Raw genomic sequence first — 16780 nt, 5'->3', positions numbered from 1 at the left:
GGCGGTGGGGGAGGTCACGGGTGAGGGGGAGACAAGTGGGGGTAGGCCGCAGCATTGAGCTGCAGCTGATGGGGCTCTCGCGGCGGTGGTGGCTTGCACCCCCGCGGCGGGGAGAGGGGAGGTGTGGGAATCCAGGGGCAGGAAGTTGAGGAGGGAGATAGACAGGAGGGCGTCCGGGGGAGAAATGATTTCGGTGGGCAGCCATCTAGGGAGGGTGTGGATGATAGCCCTAGGGGAGCTGGGAGTGCTCAAAAGGAGGTGGCTCAAGGGACCTACATCAGGGCCAGTGATGGGGCGCAGAAGGGGGTGGCAGGGCAGAAGGGAAGAGGGGGTAAATACCTGCAGAAGAGTGCAGGTGGGAGAATGAGGGAGAGGTCCCCATCAATGGAGGAGGTTAGGGTGGGGCGCGGAACGGCCCCCCCGGGTAGGAGGAGTGAGGGCGGAGGGCGCTGCGCAGCCCCTGCTGGTCAGATGGAGGTAGAGGGTTTTCGAACGGCCCCTCCTCGGGCAGCGCATGGAGAGCCTAGAGGGTGCAGCACGGCCCCTAGCAATGAGGACTCCAGGGTGGAGGTCGGAACGCCTCGCCCGAGAGAAGAGGACCAGGCAGGGGTTTCCGTGGCCCCGGCGAGAAGACGTCAAAGGAGCGGCGGGGCAGACACCCCGGGCTCGCAAGAGGAAGATCAACTCGACTGGGGCACGAGCTTGCACCCACAATGGTATTTGAGGGGTGATGAATTTGGTTTGGAGGATCATGTGGGGCAATGGGAGGTGGAAGGTTATAGGGGAGTAGGGGAATGGGGGGAGGAGAGAAGAAGTTGGGGGTGAGATCTGGAAAGGCAGGTGCAGAGTGGTCGGGGGCAAGAGGGCGGGGGAATTGTTGGCTGGGTGAGTCTGCTGACATGTTTTGTCCCCGCAGTAGGAGACCTCTAAAAAAAGAGATGAGGAGCATCAGTGTGGATGCCAGACCGCAGATGGCAGGTGTGGAAAGAGGTGAGCGGGAAAGGGAATGGTCAGCTGCATGGCAGAGAGGGGTCACAAGAGGGGAGACGGGAAATGAAGGGTCTGGTTTGCAAGGGATGAGGAAAGATATGGGGGTACAGGCCATTGGAGCCTTGGGGGTTGAGAAGGGCATTTGCTCAGTGGAGGTCCAAACGGACAAGATGGTGGAGCCATTGGTGCTCGAGGGGCAAGCTGGGAAAGAAAAGGAGTTGGAAGTGAAATGAAAAGAGAGAAAGCTGCCATACATGGGGATAACAAAACCGTTAGGGGCGCACTTGATGGTAGCAACCAGGGAGAAGATTCAGGCGGGGGAATTTGTAGATGTTTTTAAATTGCTCCATAGGGAAGTGAGAGCTAAGGAGGGGTCGAAAGTAGAAGAGAGGGAACTGGCTCCGCGCCCAAGGGTCCCGGTGACAATTGAGAATTGGACGTCGGCATTTATCATTTATGCCAGTGTTTATTGTGAAAAATTCCCAGAGCGTTGTGTGGCCCTGCTTAAATATATGGACGTAATTAGGAAGGCTTTCACGAGTTTTGGGGGCGTTGTCTGGCTAAGGTATGATGAGGAATTCAGAGCGAGAATGGCGGAGGACAGTCAGGCGGTCTGGGGGGAGATAGACATGGATCTATGGCTGCAATGGATGGCCCCAACGAGGCCTGCCCCGACATTGCACACAACAAGTGGGCTGCCGGTGCCTTTCCGGCCCTTTCTTGGTCGCCCCGCCCATGAGGGGGCGGGAGGAGGAGGCAGAGGGCAGTCCTCAGCAGCATGTTGGGCATTTAATAAGGACGGCTGCACAAGGACCCTGTGTATGTTTAGGCATGAGTGTAGCAAGTGTGGAGGAAAGCACCCTCTTATGCAGTGTTTCCAACAGGGGCACAGGGGGACGGGGAGAGGTTCAGGTATAGGGGTTGTGGGGAACAGCTTCTACGCCAATAAAAGTGGGGGTGCTGCAGAAATGGTTACAATTTTATCCAGTCAGGGTAGGGGCAAAGATTTTGAGTGAAGGGTTTAGTCAAGGTTTCAGATTGGGGTACCAGGGCCCAAGGGTGCGCCGGTGGGCTAAAAATCTGAAGTCAGCTAAAAAAAATGTTGAGGTGGTAAGACAAAAATTGAACAAAGAAATTGAGGCGGGAAGGATTGTAGGGCCATTTGATGACCTGCCGGGTGATCTAGTTATATCCCCACTGGGGGTGGTGCCCAAGAAAGCCCCGGGGGAGTTTAGATTAATACACCATTTGTCATGGCCGGAGGGCATGTCAGTCAATGATTTCATTGCCCCTGAAGAATGTGGGCTTGTATATGCAAGTGTTGACCAGGCAGTGGAGCTGGTGAGGAAAAAAGGGCGAGGGACCTTCATGGCCAAATGTGACATCAAGGCGGCGTTCAGGTTATTGCCAGTGCACCCGGAGGATTTTTGGTTGTAAGGTTTGCAGTTTGAGGACCGCATATACATAGACAAAGCCCTGCCAATGGGGTGCGCAATTTCCTGTGCGCTGTTTGAACGATTCAGCTCCTTCTTACAGTGTTTTTTTTTGTTTAATTCGGGTTGGGAGAGTGTGCTGCACTATCTGGATGATTTTCTGTTCATTAGCGGGGCGGAAAAAGAAGGGGAGTGCAAGGGAATGCTACAGTTGTTTCAGGAGCTAATGGAGGAGTTGGGTGTGCCATTAGCGGAAGACAAAACAGAAGGGCCTGCGGTGGTGTTGACATTTCTGGGAATTGAACTGGATTCAGTAGCCATGACCTCACGCTTGCCGCACGACAAGGTGAGCAAATTGGTGGTGCTGCAGGAGAGAGCAGTAGGGGCCAAGAAAATGACACTGGTTGACATGCAGAGATTGGTAGGGCATCTGAATTTTGCATGTAAGGTGGTGGCCCCGGGACGGACGTTTTGTAGGAACATGGCAAGGGCTATGGCGGGAGCAAAGTGCCCACATCATCGGATAAGAGTTTTTGGGGCAGTGAGGGAGGACTGCAGAATTTGGCTGCGTTTTTTGGAAAATTTTAACGGGGTGTCAATGTGGTTGCAGGGAGACCCGGTGACATGGTAAGTACAGATATTTTCTGACACATCAGGAGCACGCAGTTTCGGAGTATTTTGGGGAGGAAAATGGTGTGCGGAGAAATGGCCAGATCGGTGGTTGAAGGAGGGAAGGAGTATAGCATTCCTTGAATTTTTCCCATTGCTGGTGGCATTGGAGTTGTGGGGGAAGGATTTGCAGGATAGGAAGGTGAATTTCAATGTTGACAATGAATGCGTGGTTCATGTGGTTAACAGGCAGTCAGCAAGGGATCAGAGGGTGGCAAGACTCATGAGAGAGTTTGTGCTGCGCTGCATGGAATGGAATGTGGTGTTTAAGGCAACACATGTGCCAGGGAAGGATAATGGCATCGCTGATGCATTATCTCGTTTTCAGTGGCAGAGATTCTGTGGATTGGCTCCAGATGTGGATCAGGAGGGGCAGCAGATTCCAGAGGAGCTGTGGAAGATAGGAGGATGAGAGCGCTGGCTTTGGTGGAGGGTTCATTGGCCGGGGCGTCGAAGGAGGCATACAGGAGGGCCTGGGAGGATTTTATTGGAGGGGGAGCGTGTAGTTGGAGGGGTAGTTGGGATGCGGAAGAGCGGAGGAGGGATGATGTCATGAACTTCCTCCTGAGGTGCATGGACAGGGGCTGGTCGAGAGCAACTATAGCAGGGAAGTTAGCAGGGATTGCTTTCTACGGGAAATGGTTCTGGGGTTTTCAGCCAAGTGGGGGGGAAATGGCGAGTAGGATGTTGGAAGGATGGGCAAGGGAGAGTAAGAGGGACAAGGACAAGAGGAGGCCGATATCGGCGGAATTGCTGCAGAGGTTGGTTAAAGCAGTGGGGGGAGTTTGCTGGTCGGTATGGGAGGGGGAGCTGTTTGCGACCTGTTTTACGTGGTTATTCTTCGGGGCTTTTCGGGTTTCGGAGTTGGTGGGGGGAAATGAGGGGTCTGGGGGATTGCAGTGGGAGGATGTGCAAATTACAGAAGTGGGGTTGGGCATCAAGATTAATAAGTCTAAAACGGACCAAAAGGGGAAGGGTTCTTGGGTTAAGTTGGGCCAAGGGAGCAAGGACTTATGCCCAGTGCAGGCATGCAGGTGGTGGAAGGAGCGGTGTGGGGGTGAGTCAGGCTTGGTGTTTAAGCATGAGGATGGGACGCCGGTTTCAGCGGCACAAGTCTTGGGGGTATTGCGGAAGGCTCTGGTAGTGGTAGGAGAAAAGGGAGAGGATTTTGGTACACATTCATTCAGGATGGGCGCAGCATCGGAGGGTAACAGGTTGGGTTTCTCGGAGGATAAGGTGAAAGGTTTGGGGCATTGGAGGTCTGGGAGATACAAGGGGTATGTCAGGGAGTTTCATAAAGGGGAATTTTGAAGGAGGGTGACAGAAGTTAGTTGACAACAGAGTGTGGGGTGAATGTATTACGGTAGTAATTTTGTAATTTCTTTTTCAGATGCTGTGCGAAAGGAGGGGGAGTTGGCGCAAGTGTGGATTGTCGGCCATTCAATTGTTAAATGGGCTGGGAAAGAAGCGGAGAAAAGGGTTATGGGCAGGCAACTGGGGTGTAGCTATAAGGATGTGGTGGTGAGATGGCACGGGTTAGGGGGACTGCGCTGGGACCAATTGCTGCCTATGTTGGCAGGGTTGCAGGAACGCTACGGGGCGCCGCAGGTTTTGATTATTCACGCAGGGGAGAATTACCTGGTGAGGGATACGGGGGTGGCTCTGCTAAGGAAAATGAAAAGGGATTTAGTCTGGGTGCGGGATTTGTGGCCCCAAGCAGAGGTGTTGTGGACTAAGTTGTTGCCGCACAGAGTGTGGAGGGGAGTGAGGAGCGAGGGAGCGATAGAGCGGGCTAGAAAAGGGATCAACAGAGAAATGGTGAAGTTTTGTGCCTCTGTGGCGGTGCAGGTGATGCAGGTGATGGAACATAAGGAAATAGTGTATGAGGGCTTTATGATCTTTAGGGAGGATGGTGTACACTTGTCGATTTATGGGAACAATCATTATCTGGCGGACCTGGGCTCTTGGCTGGGAGATTGGTTAAAGAGTTGAAAGTAAAGTGAAAGGGGTGGGGGAGGAGGGGGGGCAGAAAGAACACCTCGAGGGAGGGTTTTTCTGGTGCCGGGGGCATGGCCCCTTTTGATGTGGGGGGAGGGAAGCACAATGGGAGAATGACACGGGAAAGGATGGGGTGGTGCTGTTTGCACAAGCGGGCCACCCTGGGGGAACAGGTATTGAGCCTGGAGGGGCATGGCCCCAGGGGGAAAGTGGGACGCCTGAAAAAGGGGTAAGGAGACGGTGGGGTCCAAGGGACAGTTAGGGAGGAAATGGCTTTATTTAAGTATTTAATTATTGGGGAAAAATGAAAAATGTGTAATTAGTTAATTGGTTGTTTAAATATTTCGTTAGTCTGTAAGGCCATGGAGCCAGGTAAGCGTTTAATTGTAAGCTTTGGCCTGTCACATTAAAGCGACCTTTTCCACTTTTAAATGAGTCTGGGTTTTTGTGCAGTAAGCCAAAAGGGGGTCCCCGGGGGGAACGCGAAGCGTTTCCCCCCGGGGAAGTTTTTGGCGCTGCACACGGCCAGCGAGTGGCCGTTGGGGCAGAGCGCCTCACCGGGGTATTTAAGGGGCCGGGGAAGGTTCGGGAGGCAGGTGACGGTTGGACTTGGCGATTGTCCCGCCCTCCCACCCCTTCATTTTGGTTTAGGTCTGGTTTGTTAAAAGGGGGGGGACCATTGTATTTTGTTATGCGGGGGTTTTTATCTCCCATGGCAAGTTTTTTTTTTTTTTTTTTGGTGTCTGTTAAGGGGCGATTGGCTGGTAGTTTGGTGTGACAGGTCGGGGCATTAGTGAAGTTGTGATGTAAAAATTTCTGTTGCTGATGTGGCAGGTCAGACTGGCTGCAGGTCATAGGAAGGGGGAGATTGGTGTAGAGGGGAGTTTTTAGGGGTATTGAAGTGGTTCTGGGCTCTGGGGGCATGGCCCCTTTTGATGTGGGGGGAGGGAAGCATAATGGGAGAATGACACGGGAAAGGATGGGGTGGTGTTGTTTGCACAAGCGGGCCACCCCGGGGGAACAGGTATTGAGCCTGGAGGGACATGGCCCCAGGGGGAAAGCGGGACGCCTGGAAAAGGGGTAAGGAGACGGTGGGGTCCAAGGGACAGTTAGGGAGGAAATGGCTTTATTTAAGTATTTAATTATTGGGGAAAAATGAAAAATGTGTAATTAGTTAATTCGTTGTTTAAATATTGTGTTAGTCTGTAAGGCCATGGAGCCAGGTAAGCGTTTAATTGTAAGCTTTGGCCTGTCACATTAAAGCGACCTTTTCCACTTTTAAATGAGTCTGGGTTTTTGTGCAGTAAGCCAAAAAGAACATTTCCGCATTGGCACGATATCGAACATTTCCGCATTGGCACAATATCACTTTACCGAAGTCAGCTCAGCAGAAAGAACGCCTACAGTGCGCAAAGCGGTGAGAGGTGCAAATTATTGGAAGCAGGAAGGGACGGAGCGATAACTTTAGCTACCTAAGGTACCTTTTGGAGAATAAAAGGCACCATACATCATATTGTGGCACAATTCCCCTGGCAGTCTTGGGCACTGCGAGCATGCAAGAACACGGCACGCCGAGTGTGCAACACAAGAGCTGCCTACTACAAGCCGACACACAGAGGTCCAAGGTGTAAAGAGATGGCAGACGCCCTATCCCTGAAGGAAACACTACTCTTGCAATGGGCTAAAGCAGCGGAAGCAGTCCATGGCATGGACATGGTGCAAGAAAGAATGGCAGAGCTTGCATCAACTAGTTTCAACGCTGACAACGCAGATGCACCTGAGGACAATGACGATGATGAGCCAGCTGAAAAAGAACAGCCGGCCAGGAAGAAGCAGAGCCTTGATGTCCGCAGCATGCCTGCCTCTTCAGACACCCATCCCGGCACCAAAAGAAAAGCAAAATCAGGTACTGTGAAAAGCAATGAGTTGGTGCCAATGCTAGAACAATTTTTAAAATGGCACATGGATGGGGTGCTGGGAGAAAGAAGAGGCACAGGGATGACTCGAGCAGCTCCAGCAGCGAGAGCGACAGCAAAGACAGAGTCTGATTCGGGGGGCGAGGATGACCAGGGCCACCTTAAAGCATGGGTTGGGCCTAGCAATGTGGCTGGGTCTCCAAGCCCACAAGTGACTAAATATGGGAGGCGCACAGTCGGCAAAAGTGTGAATAGAAGTTTAAAAAAGACTATTGCATGGCACATTGAGCGCAAAATTAAGAAAAAGATTTGGATGAAGCAATTCATTAATATTTTTTGCCTATTGGAATATGAAGAATTTGGTTTGGTTTTGGTTAAGAAAGAGGAAGAAAAAGAGAGAGCGAAGAGGCCTACCTTGGAAAAGAATATTCAGAATTGGGAGGCTTCTTTCCAAATCCTGTCAACTATCATCTTAGATAAATTCCCAGAAGAGGGCACTGCACTGATTGCCTACCAGCACATAATTCTGAAGATTCATAATACTTCTGGGGAGGAATCATGGCTGAACTACGATAGGGAGTTAAGGAAGGAGATGCAGAGATTCCCTGACCTGAGAGGTCAGGGGTTAGAATGGGAATTGTCGCACTAGACGCGCACAAGGTCTTCGACAGGGTAAGCTGGGGTTATCTTAAGAGGGTTTGGGAAAAATGTGGGTTTGGCCCCAGATATATTAAATGGGTCATGGCTATCTACCAGAACCAGTCACTATCTCTCTGGGTTAATGGGCAACTCTCGATGGGGTCGCCAATTGCCAGGGGCACCAGGCTGGGCTGCTCTCTGTCCCCAGTGATATTTCAGTTGTGCATGGAGCCGCTGGCCTGTCCAATCAGGGATAAAGTGGGTATAGAGGAGACTGAGGTGGGGGGAGTTAGCTATAAAGTATCGCTCTATGCGGACGACATTCTGCTCACTCTATGAAAACCCCGCACTTCCCTTGCCCGAATGATGGAGGAACTAACGAGATATGGTGGGGTTTCGGAGTTTAAAATTAATTTTGATAAGTCGCATGGACTGGATGTCTCGTTGGAAGCCCTGGAAAGACCCGGCATCGAAGCTCTGGTGCCTATACAGTGGTCCTGGGAATCAATCCCATATCTGGGGGTGCGCATCCCTAACAGGGTCTCTGAAGTGTTTTGCTGCAATTTCCTCCCGTTGTTCCAAGCAATGTCTGAGGACCTAATCAGATGGGGTAGGCAAGAAATAACATGTTTTGGGAAAATAGCCGCAGAAAAGATGAATCTCATACCTTGCTTGCTATATTTGTGTCTAGCATTGCCTGTCAGAATTCCGGACCCAGAATTTTGCACATTGCAAGGAAAGATTCTGAAAATTCATATGGGGGAAACAAACAGGCAAGAATCTCAAAGAAGGTGTTAATGAGGCAGATGGCGGTGGTGGTGGGGTCCCATATTTGTTCAGATACAACCTAGCTGCACATATCTCTCACACTATCACCTGCTCAGACTCTGCTATGCAACACTTGGAAAGTTATAGAGCAGGCTCAATCAGCTGTGGGGCTAGCTCACCTCACATATGTAGGACAGGGATCCCTGGACTCGATGCATGCCTTCTACCTCTTGTATGCCACTAGGAACACCCTGTACTATTTGGGTCAGACTCTTCGTAGGTGGGGTGTGGCCTCTCACACGGTCTGGAACAACCTGGAGTTTTGCCCAGAGTGTGAAGTTGGGAGTTTTGGTGCTTGGGTAGCAGGCAGGTTGGTAACACTACAGCAGATGCCCGGGGAGGGACCCCAGTTCACCTTCCAAGAATGTAAAGACACCTTTACTTTGCCCGAAACTGAACGTTTCCAATATACACACAGTTGAGACACTAGGCTTCGCAACCCCCCACAAAACTTAGGGCTACTAGACTGTTAAATGCCCTGGAATTGACGATTCAGGCTGGGGCTTCCCGGGGCAGAGGCTTACAAATCTACAGACTAATAGACACAGGAGTACCAGTGGTACAGCTGCCGTACTTGAGTCGGTGGGAGGAGGATCTGGGAGCCCCAATAGATGATGAAGCATGGCTGCGGATCTGGACGAGAATGCACAAATCATCACGATGTGTTATGGACAAGGAATGCGCATAAAAGCTCTGCCTCTGGTGGTACTTTATGCCAGAAAGGCTTCACCATATCTCTGCAGATCACCCATCACAGTGCTGGCGGGGCTGTGACACAACAGTTATGCTTTTCTGGAAGGAGGTGTTGTCCAAGATTAAGGAGACTACGCAGCTGACTCTCCCTATGAATCCCTGGGTAATACAGCTAGGGGACACAGGTGAAGGACTATTTCCCTTGTCAGGTCCAATGGCTACGCTGATTGGGCACTTTCTCCTGTTGGCCAAATGGACTATTGCACACAACTGGAAAAATTAGGCGGGCCTGCTGGTTCAGATTTGGTGGGTCAAAATATGGGACATTATAGGGGCAGATAAAATTACTGCGATTCGTGAGGGGAGGCACAATAAATACTTGTCTGTATGGAGACCTTTCATCGACTTTGCAGAAAAAATCCCAGCGATTGCCGGTAAACCCCCCACAAATGAGACACTTTGTTTTAGTGTGAGAGGTCTGGCAGCGTATGTTGCTCCCGATGGGGCTCTTGCCCAAATAGTCTGTTGGAGGGGCTAAGTGCTTTGGACTTCTTCTGGTACATAGGAAAAGAGACTGTTTATTAAATCGCAATGTGATATGGGTCATGTGATCCTGTTGAAATGCAAAGTATGTATACATTTGACTGTATTTCCTGCAGTATATTAAATGAATGTTTTTTTAAAGAAAGAAAATCAGCCATTAAATTGTCATTTTCCTTATCATAAACACTCAATGGATCCTTGGGGATCCTGGGATAAGAGCAAGAGCCCTGAACCATTATCGGAAACCACGTTGTAATGGAGGGATCCTCTTACTCTGGTCAGTTCAGTCTCCATTCTGAACTTTTCCAGTTGGAAAGCTCTGTCTCTCTAAGCTGGTTCTCTGTTAGTCTTGCTCCATTCTGTCTGGCTCAAGTCGAGCAAATGTGTATTTAATCTTCTCCTTATCCAAATTTTAGATGGTCTCTGCATCAGAGGTGCTGATAGATGGAACAGAGAAGCCATTGTCGGAAGGGGAATAAACAGGACCACTACTTCTATAGCCCGCACCAGCATCATTTCTCCCCCTCTCAACATTAACAGGAAGAACACCATTCCTAGAAGCCTAATAATCCATGATCCTCTGAATTGGTTCTGCTTTGGTACCAGAAATTGGGGGGGCCTTTCTTAAAATACAATCTCTTAATATATTTTGTGCTGAGATGGGGACTCAGTTGTGTATGTGTTCATGCTTTACAATAAGTTTCAAACCTTTCACTGACTTAAAGCTTTTGGGGCCGATTCTAAGGGATCCGACCGCGGCTGATTTTGATGAGAAAGGTGAGAACTACCAAAAGTTTGCACCTTTCTCATGCGAACACACATGCTACGGGAGCCGCAGGGGTGTCCCCCGCAACCCCCGTTCACTATACTGTGAAGTATAGTGAGCAGGATGTTGCGGGGGATACGCCTGCAGCCCTATTTTATTTATTTATTTTTTTGCGGGTGTGCTGCGGGGATATCCCCTGCAACACCCCGCTCACTATGCCACACAGTATAGTGAGCGGGGTGTTGAGGGGGACATCCCCGCAGCCCCCGCAGTCTTTTTTTTTTTACTTACCTGCAATGCTACCACCAAAGGTTCAAACTTTTGGTTTCGAACATTTGGTGGTAGCATTTTTCAGTCGTTTTGTACGGTCAGACCTTTTTTTTCAGTCTAGAGATCTGTGTAATCGGGACTATTTGATTACTCCAGTGAGCTTTCGTTGAGTCCAAAACATCTTATCACAGCACTGAGCACCAATTGTTAAGATGGATATTCAGAACAAGACCTGAGGGAGGGTTCTGGGGTGCCATCCTATTTTAGGGAAGAGGGAAAATGCAGTGGTAGATGGTAGAGCATTAAGGCTTAGACTTCAGGAGATACGGAGTGGTGTAGTGCTAGTGTTAGAACAAGGCGAACACAGAACAATCAGACTAATTAGACAGTAAGTTTAAACATACACTCATTTATTAGGCCTCCTCACACTCTAAGGAATGAAAATAGCAGTTAAGTAGTACTATTAAATCAACACTATCTATATATAAATACTGTGACAAGGCCAAGTAGGAAAAACTCTGATGTCCCTGATGGAATTTAGGTAGCCTCTATTTAGGGAGCCACCAGTAGGAGAAACCAGGAATGAGACAGTAGGGGGGAGTGGGTCCCATTCTGTAGCACTAACCAGGGATTACAGAAACGTTCATGATTTTCGGGATTATTTGTTGTAGGAATCTAGACTGTCCTGTGTTGGGTGCGTACACTGACACAAGGGTGATGACAGTGCCTTGTATCTTGCCCACTAATACTAGCGCTCTACTACTCACATCCATCCAGGACTTTAGTAGTTCAAATCGGATCGCTTTATTGACTAAGATGCCAACTCCCGCTTTCTTCAGTGGGCCGGAGCCCCAGTGTTCCGAGCCTAGCTTGGTGTATAGGACCCTCCTCTCATCTCCCTTGCTGTATCGAGTTTCTTGTAGAAAGAGTAGATCTAGTTTCGCCCTCTTGAACTCCCTGGACACCAGTGACCTTTTGGTCGGGGAATTAAGCCCCTTAACATTCAGCGTGCCAATTTTGAGTATGCCATGCCTGTCACTCGATTCGTCATGACTGTGGGTCAGTGCTATGTTCATTGAAGTCGGTCGTCACGTCGCTCTGCCCATTGCAGGAAATTGCCATGGTGGAAGTAGTGTGATTCCGCCTCCCTCCTCCCTCCCCCCTTTTGAGGTATTAAACATAATACCCGTAGCCCTCGGTTCTGTCTCTTGACTCATGTCTAATTCAATGAGGGTTTGGATCTTAGTTCGGTGGCATCCGGGTTGGACTGGGTGTTTAAAGCCGGTCTACTATCGGACCACCAGTGAGGGTCGTAACCGCACGACCCCGACTACTACTATTACCATAATAACATTTGAGCCCCCTCCCCCCCTTTCTTTAACACATTAAAATAATCAACATTATAATGCACAACAACAACTTGCATTGAGGAATGATATGTGTATAATGATACATGCGGTTTCCGGGTTCGTTTTCTACCAGCTGCTCATCCTTGTGTTCCAGGCTGCAAGCACGCTGCAATTCGGGTCCGGGCGCTGGAGTGTGTCGGATTCCGGGGTGATGATAAGACCGCATGCAGCGAAATCAAGGTTAGTAACTCTGAAATTTGGAACTTGAGTGGGCGGTATCATTTGTTGCTGTCTGGCGTGTCGTTGGGTCGCCGATATTTTCTGAATCCCTTGACTCTTTTTCTTCTTGGGCCCCAGAGTTCTCATCTCACTCTGTCCTGTACTGGGCCCTCTCGTGATCCTTCTTTTGGGCCTGTTCCAAGGAGGTGTGCGATGCATTTGTGATTCTCTTCTTCCGAGCAGAGTATTATCCTCCTGCTTCCGTGTTCAAATGTGAGGGAGAGGGGATATCCCCACCTATATCTCATGCCCTGGTCTTTTAGCCATTTCATCAGAGGACTGCAGAGACGTCGCAGGGCCAGGGAAAGTGAGGATAAGTCCTGGAAGATGGTGATTTGCGCCCCTCCAAGGGTAAGAGGGCCCCCGGACCTGGCATTGGCCAGTATCCTAGCTCTGTCCTGATATCTATGAAATCTGGCGAGAACCGACCTCGGGCCACCAGTTGGGCCGCCGGCTCTATGTAGTCTCTCGGTTTTGAGTTCGTCAATGTCCTCGTCAGCTGTGAGGATTTTGATGATATCATGTATCGTTTGTTTGAGGTCTTCTTCCGTTTCCCCTTCGCTCCGGAATCCCAAAAAATCGTAAGTTATTTCTTCTTTCTCTGTTTTCCAAATCGTCTATCTTAAGGCGAATTTCATCCTCCCTCTTCTCCACGTTGCGTATCCTGAGTTCCATTTGGGCTTCCAGTGTGTCTATCGAGGCTTGATTGTTTTCAACGCCCCCCAATCTCTCCTCGATATTGTCCACTCTCTGAGTCATTTTATCCATTTTGCCACCGAGGTTAGCACCCATGTTTCGGATTTCACTTAGGAGGGCCGCGATATCCCCCTTGGTGGCCGCCGCTCCCGTTTCGGAGGCATCTAGCGACATTTTGGTTCCCGGCTCTGGATCTGCAGTTGGTGGGGTAAATGTATATCTAGCCAATTTGCTTTTAATGTTCATATGGCACTTGTGTACGAGGAGGCGCACGACCCTGGAAAGGGGGACCTACCCTCTACACTATAGTGCTGTGTAAACTCTGAAGCGTGCTGTGGGGTGTTGAGGAGGGCGTCCCGTGGATCAGTGGTCCGAGGATGGGAGGAGGCACACGCCCTGTGACCAGGGGCCCTACCCTCCGATTAGGTTGGCTTCTGGTGCTGGTTTCAGGGCGGTGACCCAGGGGCGTCAGTGGTGGTGCAGGCCCATGCGGAGCTACTGGTGGGTTTGCGTGAGGTCGGTCCCTTAGCAGGAGGCTATGACTCTGGTCCAAGGTGGAGGTCTTGTGGTCGCGCAGAGGAGGGCACACGCCCCACGAGTGGGGACCCAACCCTCTGTGTTGACTTCGGTGTAGGGACAAGCTCTCTGCCCTGAGTGCTGGGGTCTTGGCGGGGGGGTTCAATTAAGGTGATGCAGATGGTGTCCCAGGCACCAGTGACGTGTCCAGAAACGACAGTTACAGTGCTTTTAGTTGGGGAGCTAAGTTTGCACCCCGCCTAGCAAACGAGAAGGGTTCTTTCGCACTGTGTATTGCCCCGTGGGGGGTCAGACAACCGTTGATTCTCCTATAACAGTGCCTGGAGGAGGTTATACCTCTGCGGGGGGGGGTGCTTGGTAGGTCCCCTTCAGAGGATTATGGGCTCAACCCCTGTGATTGTAGGGGGAGCGTTGCGCCAGGTGGGCTGTCGGGGACTTATAGTTGGTGGCAGTGTAGGAGTCATGGGAGTCTGTAGTGCTTGGAGGCGGGCCTGGGGTGTTGCGTTGCAGGATCCGGAGACCGCAATAGGGCCTGTGTCTGCTGTCTCGTGGTGGAGTATCCACCTTCTAGGCCTCAAAGCTGCGGTTATATGGGCCCACGGGGGCCTTCTGGAGCAGGGGGAGGGGAACGGCCAGGCTATCAGCTCCGGCGCATTCAGGCGTAATGGGTATGATGGACGCCGTAGGGTGCCTTGATAGGCCCGTGCTTCTCCTGCCGTCATTTGGATGGGGCGAGGGGGAAGTCCCTCCCCCGCAGGTGGAGCAGTGTGGCTCAAGTACCAATTCGGGGCCGGGAGCGCCTCAGGGAGACAGGGAACAGGGCCTGTGGGACAACTCTATGTTTTTCGGGGTGGGGAGAGGGCACTCACCTGTGTCGTGGCTTCTCTGCATTCAGTGCAGTGTCTGGGGCCCACACCGTGTAGGCATCAACTCGGAGAGGGCACGCACCACCCCCCATACCTGGTGTCCTCTCACTGTGCGAGGGCCACAGAGCAGGCCGGGCGGGCAGCAGTTGCCGGGGGAACCGCGGCGCAGCTTGTAGTCTCCGTGGGAGGATGGTGGGCAGAGCTGGCTGTCTCGGGTCTCCGCAGGCCGCGGCCCTCACCAAGGTGCTGCACGAGAAACCGAGAGGGGGAGGCATGGGCCAACTGTCTTTTCTCGTGTTAGGCTGCTCCGTTTTCCTCCAGATTTTCGCCCAGTGGATGGGGGTCCAGATCACACAGCCTGGGCAGGCGTTGTTGGGCGTGTGGGGGGGGTCAAAAGTGGGGGCTCTGATCACTTTTGAGGTCCGTGGGTCAGAGCTCACACGGAGGAGTTCCACATCCGTGCGCCCCCTGGTGGCCCAGATTGTGTTTTTAAAGATGGCCACTGTGCTTCTTCCCGTTCCTGTGCGATGACGCGACTTCCGGGTCTGCTTATTTACGGTGACCGTTATTAGCGGTTACCGCTAATAGCAGTGACGACTATAAGCGGTAGCTGCTAATGCCGCATTGGGTCATGCCGGTAGTGCAATCTGTACTATGCATGATGCCGCTAATGGCCTTTTTTGGGCCTTTTACGGCATGGCAGTAATGTCTTTACCGGCATGGCGCAAAGTCGTAATAGCCCTCTATTAGCGGGCTCTTGACTACACGGACACGCTATTTGCGCCATGCCGGTAAGGACAGTTACTTACCTCCAACCTCGGAATGACCCCCATAATGTTTCTCTTTAGTATTGTTGAATATATTTTATTGTATGTGAAATGTTTATGTATAAACTATATCATATTAAAATTAAATTAAAAAAGATTCCAAGATGGCCGCCGACACCAGGCAGACGTGTGTCGACGGCGCTCCTTTCCCTTCAACTTATTTTGGCGGTTCCACCACCCCCTACGCGTTGAAGAGCGGAGAGCCTGGGCGGTCTGGACGCCCCCGCGCTTGGGGGCAGCCGTGGATAGCACAGCAGAGTTCGTCAACCCGGCATACCCTCGAATCCCGCGGGCCTGAGGCGCCCTGCGTACAAAGGCGGGAAGGGAACAGAGTCCCCGCTCCCCCCAGGCAGTGGAAGAAGCAGAGCAGTACCGGGGGGGGCGGTCGGAGCCTCCGCTGTATTGGGCGCCTCCTCGCCGACCAGTGGGCGAGGCGATCGGCGCGTCTCCGCGGCCCCCGGGGGCTGCGGTAGTAGGATCCGGCCGCAAGGAGGAGGGAAATCGGCGGCCCTTGGGAGCTGCGTTGCGGGCAGATGAATCACGGCGACGCCCATCAGCGGGGCCTCGGGCGAACGCCGACACCGGACCAGGCCGGGAGCAGCCCCCCGGAATCCTCTCCGAGGCAGTGGAGCGGCCTGAACTAACGGCGGCTGGAGGCGCGGGGGCGAAAGCCCGGGCTCGGCAGCCGCAAGGCAGCGGCACCAAAAGGCAGTAAGCGGCGGGGGGTGCGGGACCCGGTTCACATTGGCCCCTCAGGTCAGGTGCAGCTGCGGAGGGGAGGCCCTACTCTGGGCACGGAGGGCCCCCCACCCACGGCATTGATAGGGGGTGTCCGGGACTGAAGATCGCTCCCCCAGGGGCAACACGGAGCTGGGGCGCCCGGGACTAACATCTGCCCCTCACCTCATTGTGGCCCTGGTCACACGCTGAGAAACCGGGGTGCCCGGGTCCGACACCTGCTCCCCCAGCATAATACGGAGCGCGCCCACGCGCCGAGAAACTGTAGTGATCAAGGCTGAGACTTGCTCCCCCTGGCATAAGGTTGGCCTAGCCTGGCCGGTAGCGGATTCAGGAGAAGGGGCAGACGGGGCCCTTGTCATGATGCCTACCCCCGGAGCACCAGGCCAGGCCCAGCACCCCCGGAAGCAGGCATCATGCCCTCGGGTAAAAGCCCAGCAGCCCCTTATAGGGGCTCTTTGGACTCAGTCCTGGCGCCTTTGGCGCCAGGCTCATGTTGGACATCAGTCCTGGCGCCAGGCTCATAAAGGGAGGTGTTTTGTGCACTTACCTGATGCAGACCATGCTGCACGCTTCAGGCCTCCCTGAGACCTGAAAGGGACTATTTTTTCATAGGGACTATTTTTTCACTCGGGCGTGGCCAGGGAAGGATACATACCTAGTTGGGGAAGGATACATACCTGGGACTTCTTTGGAGGCTATTTAAGCCACGCCCAGACAGCAGCTCATGCTTCGCGTTGTTC

The sequence above is a fragment of the Ambystoma mexicanum genome, chromosome 8, assembly GCF_040938575.1.
Source record: "Ambystoma mexicanum isolate Mex_15411 chromosome 8, UKY_AmexF1_1, whole genome shotgun sequence".
Taxonomy (NCBI): Eukaryota; Metazoa; Chordata; class Amphibia; order Caudata; family Ambystomatidae; genus Ambystoma; species Ambystoma mexicanum.
This window is presented reverse-complemented; position numbering follows the sequence as displayed.